At 42.8% G+C, this 10,574-nt stretch overlaps 1 pseudogene; it reads left to right on the top strand.

The window, feature by feature from the left end:
• Window positions 1-10,574, top strand: part of LOC130189969 (H-2 class I histocompatibility antigen, Q10 alpha chain-like) — a 103,894-nt pseudogene that overhangs the window by 32,118 nt on the left and 61,202 nt on the right.

Below are 10,574 nucleotides of genomic sequence, written 5' to 3'. Positions count from 1 at the left end.
GAGTAACTAGATACAGAGTAACTGAATACAAAGTAACTAGATACAGAGTAACTGAATATAGAGTAACTAGATACAGAGTAACTAAATACAGAGTAACTATATACAGAGTAGCTGAATACAGAGTAACTAGATACAGAGTAACTAGATACAGAGTAACTGAATATAGAGTAACTAGATACAGAGTAACTAAATACAGAGTAACTAAATATAGAGTAACTAGATAAAGAGTAACTATATACAGAGTAGCTGAATACAGAGTAACTATACAAAGTAACTAGATACAGATTAACTATATACAGAGTAACTAAATATAGAGTAACTAGATAAAGAGTAACTATACAGAGTAGCTGAATACACAGTAACTATACAAAGTAACTAGATACAGATTAACTAGATACAGAGTAACTATCGTCTTATCTCGTCCTTATAAGAAAACTCTAAAATCCTATCTCATAAAATTTTAATATTTCCTCAGACCAAGTAAAAAAAAAGATTTATAACAGCTGAGTGTTTGTCAAGGCTCAGGAAACCCTTGCAGGTGTTTCGAGTTAATTAGACAATTCAAGTGATTTGTTTAATACCCTACTAGTATACTTTTTCATGATATTCTAATATTTAGAGATAGGATATTTGAGTTTTCTTAAGCTGTAAGCCATAATCAGCAATATTAAAAGAATAAAAGGCTTGCAATATTTCAGTTGATTTGTAATGAATCCAGGATGCATGACATTTTTGTTTTTTTAATTGCATTGCAGAAAATAAAGAACTTCATCACAATATTCTAATTTTCTGAGACAGTCCTGTATATACATACATATATATATATATACATATAAATATATATACATATATATATACATATATATATTCATACATATATACATACATATATATTCATACATATATATACATACATATATATACATACATATAGATACTGTGATGTCATAAGAGGAAGGGTGCTTAACGGGAGATACATTCCTTCTCGGTGGTTGCAGCAGGGACTACAACCAGCAGGACATCCGTGGTGAAAGACTACAATTCCCACTCAGCAGTGCAGGCGGGGGAAGGCGGCCGCACAGCTGAAAAGGATGAGGCTGATGAGCCTGCGAGGAACTCAGGAGAGTCCGGACATTATGTTTGTTGTGTACACCGACGGGTGTTTGAGTGAATTTTGCCTTTTGTTTGATTAAGAAGAATCAAATTACAAAGACTTGGAGTTAAAGAAACCTTCGCCTGGCATCTTGATTTGTGCACCCACGCCTCACCTCACGATCCCGTCCTCTAAAGACATCACAATACATATATATATATACACATATACATACATATATATATACATACCAGTGGCGGCTGGTGATTTTTTGGGGGGGGGGGGGCGCAGTTTAAATAGCACTCAACAATGAGAAGAAAAGAGGCTTTGAGTAGAATATTGTAAAAAACAAAGCTTTATTTCAAGAACACAGCGTGCTCAACACGTCCAATAACAACTATCAACACACTGTGACTTTGGCATGAGAGGTTCAGAGCAGCTTTAAGGAACATTGGGGGGCGGGGCTTCAGAGGGTCACTGAATAGAAGAGTTTCACCCTCACATGAAAGAGGTTCAGAGCAGAATAGAGTCAGAAAGAGATCACATGTTACATGGGGACAGAATAGAGTCAGAGATCACATGTTACATGGGGACAGAGTAGAGTCAGAGATCACATGTTCCATGAGGACAGAGTAGAGTCAGAGATCACATGTTACATGGGGACAGAGTAGAGTCAGAGATCACATGTTACATGGGGACAGAGTAGAGTCAGAGATCACATGTTACATGGGGGACAGAGTAGAGTCAGAGATCACATGTTACATGGGGACAGAGTAGAGCCAGAGAGATCACATGTTACATGGGGACAGAGTAGAGCCAGAGATCACATGTTACATGGGGACAGAGTAGAGTCAGAGAGATCACATGTTACATGGGGACAGAGTAGAGTCAGAGATCACATGTTACATGGGGACAGAGTAGAGTCAGAGATCACATGTTACATGGGGACAGAGTAGAGTCAGAGATCACATGTTACATGGGGACAGAGTAGAGTCAGAGATCACATGTTACATGGGGGACAGAGTAGAGCCAGAGATCACATGTTACATGGGGGACAGAGTAGAGTCAGAGATCACATGTTACATGGGGACAGAGTAGAGTCAGAGATCACATGTTACATGGGGACAGAGTAGAGTCAGAGATCACATGTTACATGGGGACAGAGTAGAGTCAGAGATCACATGTTACATGGGGACAGAGTAGAGTCAGAGATCACATGTTACATGGGGACAGAGTAGAGTCAGAGATCACATGTTACATGGGGACAGAGTAGAGTCAGAGATCACATGTTACATGGGGACAGAGTAGAGTCAGAGATCACATGTTACATGGGGACAGAGTAGAGTCAGAGATCACATGTTACATGGGGACAGAGTAGAGTCAGAGAGATCACATGTTACATGGGGGACAGAGTAGAGTCAGAGAGATCACATGTTACATGGGGACAGAGTAGAGTCAGAGATCACATGTTACATGGGGGACAGAGTAGAGTCAGAGATCACATGTTACATGGGGACAGAGTAGAGTCAGAGATCACATGTTACATGGGGACAGAGTAGAGTCAGAGATCACATGTTACATGGGGACAGAGTAGAGTCAGAGATCACATGTTACATGGGGACAGAGTAGAGTCAGAGATCACATGTTACATGGGGACAGAGTAGAGTCAGAGATCACATGTTACATGGGGACAGAGTAGAGTCAGAGCTCACATGTTACATGGGGACAGAGTAGAGTCAGAGATCACATGTTACATGGGGACAGAGTAGAGTCAGAGATCACATGTTACATGGGGACAGAGTAGAGTCAGAGATCACATGTTACATGGGGACAGAGTAGAGTCAGAGATCACATGTTACATGGGGACAGAGTAGAGTCAGAGATCACATGTTACATGGGGACAGAGTAGAGTCAGAGATCACATGTTACATGGGGACAGAGTAGAGTCAGAGATCACATGTTACATGGGGACAGAGTAGAGTCAGAGATCACATGTTACATGGGGACAGAGTAGAGTCAGAGATCACATGTTACATGGGGACAGAGTAGAGTCAGAGATCACATGTTACATGGGGACAGAGTAGAGTCAGAGATCACATGTTACATGGGGACAGAGTAGAGTCAGAGATCACATGTTACATGGGGACAGAGTAGAGTCAGAGATCACATGTTACATGGGGACAGAGTAGAGTCAGAGATCACATGTTACATGGGGACAGAGTAGAGTCAGAGATCACATGTTACATGGGGACAGAGTATAGTCAGAGATCACATGTTACATGGGGACAGAGTAGAGTCAGAGATCACATGTTACATGGGGACAGAGTAGAGTCAGAGATCACATGTTCCATGGGGACAGAGTAGAGTCAGAGATCACATGTTACATGGGGACAGAGTAGAGTCAGAGATCACATGTTACATGGGGACAGAGTAGAGTCAGAGATCACATGTTACATGGGGACAGAGTAGAGTCAGAGATCACATGTTACATGGGGACAGAGTAGAGTCAGAGATCACATGTTACATGGGGACAGAGTAGAGTCAGAGATCACATGTTACATGGGGACAGAGTAGAGTCAGAGATCACATGTTACATGGGGACAGAGTAGAGTCAGAGATCACATGTTACATGGGGACAGAGTAGAGTCAGAGATCACATGTTACATGGGGACAGAGTAGAGTCAGAGATCACATGTTACATGGGGACAGAGTAGAGTCAGAGATCACATGTTACATGGGGACAGAGTAGAGTCAGAGAGATCACATGTTACATGGGGACAGAGTAGAGTCAGAGATCACATGTTACATGGGGACAGAGTAGTCAGAGATCACATGTTACATGGGGGACAGAGTAGAGTCAGAGATCACATGTTACATGGGGACAGAGTAGAGTCAGAGATCACATGTTACATGGGGACAGAGTAGAGTCAGAGATCACATGTTACATGGGGACAGAGTAGAGTCAGAGATCACATGTTACATGGGGACAGAGTAGAGTCAGAGATCACATGTTACATGGGGACAGAGTAGAGTCAGAGATCACATGTTACATGGGGACAGAGTAGAGTCAGAGATCACATGTTACATGGGGACAGAGTAGAGTCAGAGATCACATGTTACATGGGGACAGAGTAGAGTCAGAGATCACATGTTACATGGGGACAGAGTAGAGTCAGAGATCACATGTTACATGGGGACAGAGTAGAGTCAGAGATCACATGTTACATGGGGACAGAGTAGAGTCAGAGATCACATGTTACATGGGGACAGAGTAGAGTCAGAGATCACATGTTACATGGGGACAGAGTAGAGTCAGAGATCACATGTTACATGGGGACAGAGTAGAGTCAGAGATCACATGTTACATGGGGACAGAGTAGAGTCAGAGATCACATGTTACATGGGGACAGAGTAGAGTCAGAGATCACATGTTACATGGGGACAGAGTAGAGTCAGAGATCACATGTTACATGGGGACAGAGTAGAGTCAGAGATCACATGTTACATGGGGACAGAGTAGAGTCAGAGATCACATGTTACATGGGGGACAGAGTAGAGTCAGAGATCACATGTTACATGGGGACAGAGTAGAGTCAGAGATCACATGTTACATGGGGACAGAGTAGAGTCAGAGATCACATGTTACATGGGGACAGAGTAGAGTCAGAGATCACATGTTACATGGGGACAGAGTAGAGTCAGAGATCACATGTTACATGGGGACAGAGTAGAGTCAGAGATCACATGTTACATGGGGACAGAGTAGAGTCAGAGATCACATGTTACATGGGGACAGAGTAGAGTCAGAGAGATCACATGTTACATGGGGACAGAGTAGAGTCAGAGATCACATGTTACATGGGGACAGAGTAGAGTCAGAGATCATGCTGTTAGCTAGTTAGCTTCATGCTAGCTCGTTAGCTTCATGCTGTTAGCTAGTTAGCTCCATGCTGTTAGCTCGTTAGCTTCAGGCTGTTAGCTCATTAGCTTCAGGCTGTTAGCTCATTAGCTTCATGCTGTTAGCTAGATGCTGCGTTAACATCCATGCTTTCCACTTGTCTGCAGCTCTTTAGGCCCCTCCCCCCCGTTGTAGTCCATTGAGTTTCAGTCCCTTTGGAACAACAGACGGGAGAAACTAAACAGCATTACTCACTGAGCACCAGCTGACAGCTCCGTTAGCTAACAGCTCCCGTAGCTCCGTGGAGCTCTCTGGCTGAGGGAACGATACCGGTCTCTGATTGGCCGAATAGTCCAGTCACGTGAAATAACAAACGATGTCATTGGCCAATGAGCGCACATTTTTGTGCTGCAAGATTCACGTTTCATCCGCCAATGAGAAGCCGTCCTTGCCGAAACGACCGAAAATGGGGAGGGGCTTCTCTCCGTGATAATGAGTGGCGATATATTATATTTTTTCACATTAACTTAAAGCCCCATTGTGTAGTTTTCCCCTTTTAGCGCCCCCTTCAGTTTTTGAGGTATTTAACGTTTACTTCAGTGTCGTAAATACCCAGGTACGATAGATGCAGCCTCGCATACACTTGTATTGAGTTGGGATCATGTGTTGTCCTGTATTATAATTATAATTATTGTTATTATTTATGCATGCGGGTTATAAAAGGTGACGAGGGAGGTGGCGCAAGTTTTTTGTTTGGGCCAGCTGACAGGCGGCGGTCTTGTTGAGCGGACTCAGAGCGGCAGCAATCCGGCGACTGTTTCTATTTTGGTTATATACCAGGCGGATCACTAATAGAAGACTGGCAGGAACACTGAACTGGGCCAGCACCCGACGGACTAGGGTGAAGGGCGCGGGATTGAGCAGCGGCGCCTCGCCCGTTCCGCCTGGTCGGTCAGCTGTTTGCCCGGCTTTTGGTGGAAGTGCGTGCAGTCATTTACTTTTGTTTTGGGGACTGCAAGACTTTGGACTGTTGGGATCCGGGGATTATACTTCGTTTGAGTGGGTTTGATTGTTTGTAGTGTATGTGTTCATTTTGGGGACTTCAGATGCATTGAATTTGATTTAATATAATAACATTTGGGTTTCCGCATATCGACTGTGTGTTTTTCTTTTACGACCATTTGAGCAGAGAGAGTTAACACCAGAATTCGCAGATCCGCCCATTCCCTTTTTTTTTAGCGTATTGTACCTTTTCCCCTTGATTGAGTTGCTAAGGAAGTAATTGTTACAACATAACCAAAAGAATGACAACATTTAGTTTAGATGAAATACCGATACATTTTCCAGCCTATATCGTTGTTTTCTAAATGTTTGAATGTGGAGTACGTGTAATCGAATACAATATTGTTGACAACACCAAAAAGCTACATAAAAAAAGCTCCGCTTATACTGGAGCTGTGACGTGAACTGGTACTATTGCGACATTGCGTAATCACTGCCAGAAAGCAGGTCAAAGTACATCCGCCCCGGGCAGGCGGCTCCAGAATCCTACAGGCGGTTATTTCCCACAGACCCCGATGGGCGCAAATCGTCATATTAAAAGTCATTGTAGCGGCACAATTTTTTCAAGCTGATATTTTAAGGTACAATTGTTACATAGTGTTGCTTTAGTGGTTGTTGACAGGCTGACGGTCTCCACACACATTTAAGCAGCGTCAACACGGTATATTTACTATTTAAATGATTTGGACATGGGGACAGAGTAGAGTCAGAGAGATCACATGTTACATGGGGACAGAGTAGAGTCAGATAGATCACATGTTACATGGGGGACAGAGTAGAGTCAGATAGATCACATGTTACATGGGGACAGAGTAGAGTCAGAGATCACATGTTACATGGGGACAGAGTAGAGTCAGAGAGATCACATGTTACATGGGGACAGAGTAGAGTCAGAGATCACATGTTACATGGGGACAGAGTAGAGTCAGAGATCACATGTTACATGGGGACAGAGTAGAGTCAGAGATCACATGTTACATGGGGACAGAGTAGAGTCAGAGATCACATGTTACATGGGGACAGAGTAGAGTCAGAGAGATCACATGTTACATGGGGACAGAGTAGAGTCAGAGATCACATGTTACATGGGGACAGAGTAGAGTCAGAGATCACATGTTACATGGGGACAGAGTAGAGTCAGAGATCACATGTTACATGGGGACAGAGTAGAGTCAGAGATCACATGTTACATGGGGGACAGAGTAGAGTCAGAGATCACATGTTACATGGGGACAGAGTAGAGTCAGAGATCACATGTTACATGGGGGACAGAGTAGAGTCAGAGATCACATGTTACATGGGGACAGAGTAGAGTCAGAGATCACATGTTACATGGGGACAGAGTAGAGTCAGAGATCACATGTTACATGGGGACAGAGTAGAGTCAGAGATCACATGTTACATGGGGACAGAGTAGAGTCAGAGAGTCAGAGATCACATGTTACATGGGGACAGAGTAGAGTCAGAGAGATCACATGTTACATGGGGACAGAGTAGAGTCAGAGAGATCACATGTTACATGGGGACAGAGTAGAGTCAGAGATCACATGTTACATGGGCACAGAGTAGAGTCCTGTTAGCTCGTTAGCTTCATGCTGTTAGCTAGTTAGCTTCATGCTGTTAGCTCGTTAGCTTCATGCTGTTAGCTAGTTAGCTTCATGCTGTTAGCTCGTTAGCTTCATGCTGTTAGCTAGTTAGCTCCATGCTGTTAGCTCGTTAGCTTCAGGCTGTTAGCTCATTAGCTTCAGGCTGTTAGCTCATTAGCTTCATGCTGTTAGCTAGATGCTGCGTTAACATCCATGCTTTCCACTTGTCTGCAGCTCTTTAGGCCCCTCCCCCCCGTTGTAGTCCATTGAGTTTCAGTCCCTTTGGAACAACAGACGGGAGAAACTAAACAGCATTACTCACTGAGCACCAGCTGACAGCTCCGTTAGCTAACAGCTCCCGTAGCTCCGTGGAGCTCTCTGGCTGAGGGATCGATACGGTCTCTGATTGGCGAATAGTCCAGTCACGTGAAATAACAAACGATGTCATTGGCCATGGCGCACATTTTTGTGCTGCAAGATTCCATTCATCCGCCAATGAGAAGCCGTCCTTGCCGAAATGACCGAAAATGGGGAGGGGCTTCTCTCCGTGATAATGAGTGGCGATATATTATATTTTTTCACATTAACTTAAAGCCCCATTGTGTAGTTTTCCCCTTTTAGCGCCCCCTTCAGTTTTGAGTTTACGTTTAAGTGTCGTAAATACCCAGGTAAATAGATGCAGCCTCAGATACATTTGTATTGAGTTGGGATCATGTGTTGTCCTGTATTATAATTATAATTATTGTTATTATTTGTACGTGTCACGGGTTATAAAAGGTGACGAGGGGAGGACGCAAGTTTTTTTTGTTTGAGAGCGCTGACAGGCGGCGGTCTTGTTGAGCGGACTCAGAGCAGCAATCCGGCGACTGTTTCTATTTTGGATTTATACCAACGGGCGGGATCACTAATAGAAGACTGGCAGGAACACTGAACTGGGCCAGCACCGACCGGACTAGGGTGAAGGAGCGAGATTGAACGCGGCGCCCGCCACGCTTCCGCCTGGTCGGTCAGCTGTTTGCCGGTGGGTGCGCGTGCAGTCATTTACTTTTGTTTTGGGGGACTGCAAAGACTTTGGGACTGTTGGGATCCGGGGATTATACTTCGTTTTGAGTGGGTTTGATTGTTTGTAGTGTATGTGTTCATTTTGGGGACTTCAGATGCATTGAATTTGATTTAATATAATAACATTTGGGTTTCCGCATATCGACTGTGTGTTTTTCTTTACGACCATTTGAGCAGAGAGAGTTAACACCAGAATTCGCAGATCCGCCCATTCCTTTTTTAGCGTTGTACCTTTCCCCTTGATTGAGTTGCTAAGGCGAATTGTTACAACATAACCAAAAGAATGACAACATTTAGTTTAGATGAAATACCGATCGCGTTTTCAGCCTATACGTTGTTTTCTAAATGTTTGAATGTGGAGTACGTGTAATCGAATACAATATTGTTGACAACACCAAAAAGCTACATAAAAAAAGCTCCCCTTATACTGGAGCTGCGAGCGTGAACTGGTACTTTATGACATTGCGTAATCACTGCCAGAAAGCAGGTCGAAGTACATCCGCCCCGGAGCGGGCGGCTCCAGAATCCTACAGAGCGGAGTTATTTCCCCACAGACCCCCGATGGCGGAGGCGCAAATCGTCATATTAAAAGTCATTGTAGCGGCACAATTTTTTTCAAGCTGATATTTTAAGGTACAATTGTTACATAGTGTTGCTTTAAGTGGTTGTTGACAGGCTGACGGTCTCCCACACACATTTAGCGCGTCAACACGGTATATTTACTATTTAAATGATTTGGCATATAATGTTTTTGACAGGATGTAAATTTTGTTTTTCTTCTTTTTTGTTTTCATCTCAAAATTTTAAGAGGGGCGGCGCCCTAGCGCCCCCTATGGACGCACCGCCACTGATACATACATATATACAGGACTGTCTCAGAAAATTAGAATATTGTGATAAAGTTCTTTATTTTCTGTAATGCAATTAAAAAAACAAAAATGTCATGCATTCTGGATTCATTACAAATCAACTGAAATATTGAAAACCTTTTATTCTTTTAATATTGCTGATTATGGCTTACAGCTTAAGAAAACTCTAAAATCCTATCTCATAAAATTTGAATATTTCCTCAGACCAAGTAAAAAAAAAGATTTATAACAGCAAAACAAAATCAAACATTTGAAAATGTGTTTCCAGGTGTTTCGAGTTAATTAGACGATTCAAGTGATTTGTTTAATACCCTACTAGTATACTTTTTCATGATATTCTAATATTTAGATAGGATATTTGAGTTTTCTTAAGCTGTAAGCCATAATCAGCAATATTAAAAGAATAAAAGGCTTGCAATATTTCAGTTGATTTGTAATGAATCCAGAATGCATGACATTTTTGTTTTTTTAATTGCATTACAGAAAATAAAGAACTTTATCACAATATTCTAATTTTCTGAGACAGTCCTGTATATGTAACATAGTCAATCTGGTCTGCATTAAATCCAGCTAAAATGGAATTTACGCCACCTGCTGTGGTTAAGGTGCACTTGCAGTTCATTATAAGACGCAAGGGATTGTGGGGGATCCCCAGAGTGACTCGGGATTCCTCAAGAGGTAACGTCTGTCTGAATGGGTCTGTGGGCTATAGGCTATCGGGGTAATAGATGGGAATAGTGAATGTAAAGTGGGCTGGCTTTATTTGTTTGTTTAGTAATTGTCTTAGATTGTATTCGTCATGTTTTCATTAGGTTATGTATTTGTTTTATATGTTTCGTCGCCAGTCATTAATGTTTAATGTTTAATAGTAGCTAACCTAGCTAACACGAACGTGGCTCCGTCTCTCTAGAGCGGAGCACGCTGCCCACAGAAGCTGACGACGTCCTCTGTCCCTTTGTGTGAATGCAGAATAAACAGTTGCTACCAGCCTGCCCAGCTCCAGG

This window comes from Pseudoliparis swirei, chromosome 1 (genome assembly GCF_029220125.1).
Source record: "Pseudoliparis swirei isolate HS2019 ecotype Mariana Trench chromosome 1, NWPU_hadal_v1, whole genome shotgun sequence".
NCBI lineage: Eukaryota > Metazoa > Chordata > Actinopteri > Perciformes > Liparidae > Pseudoliparis > Pseudoliparis swirei.
Note: the sequence above shows the minus strand (reverse complement) of the source record. Positions and strands in the feature narration are given on the sequence as shown.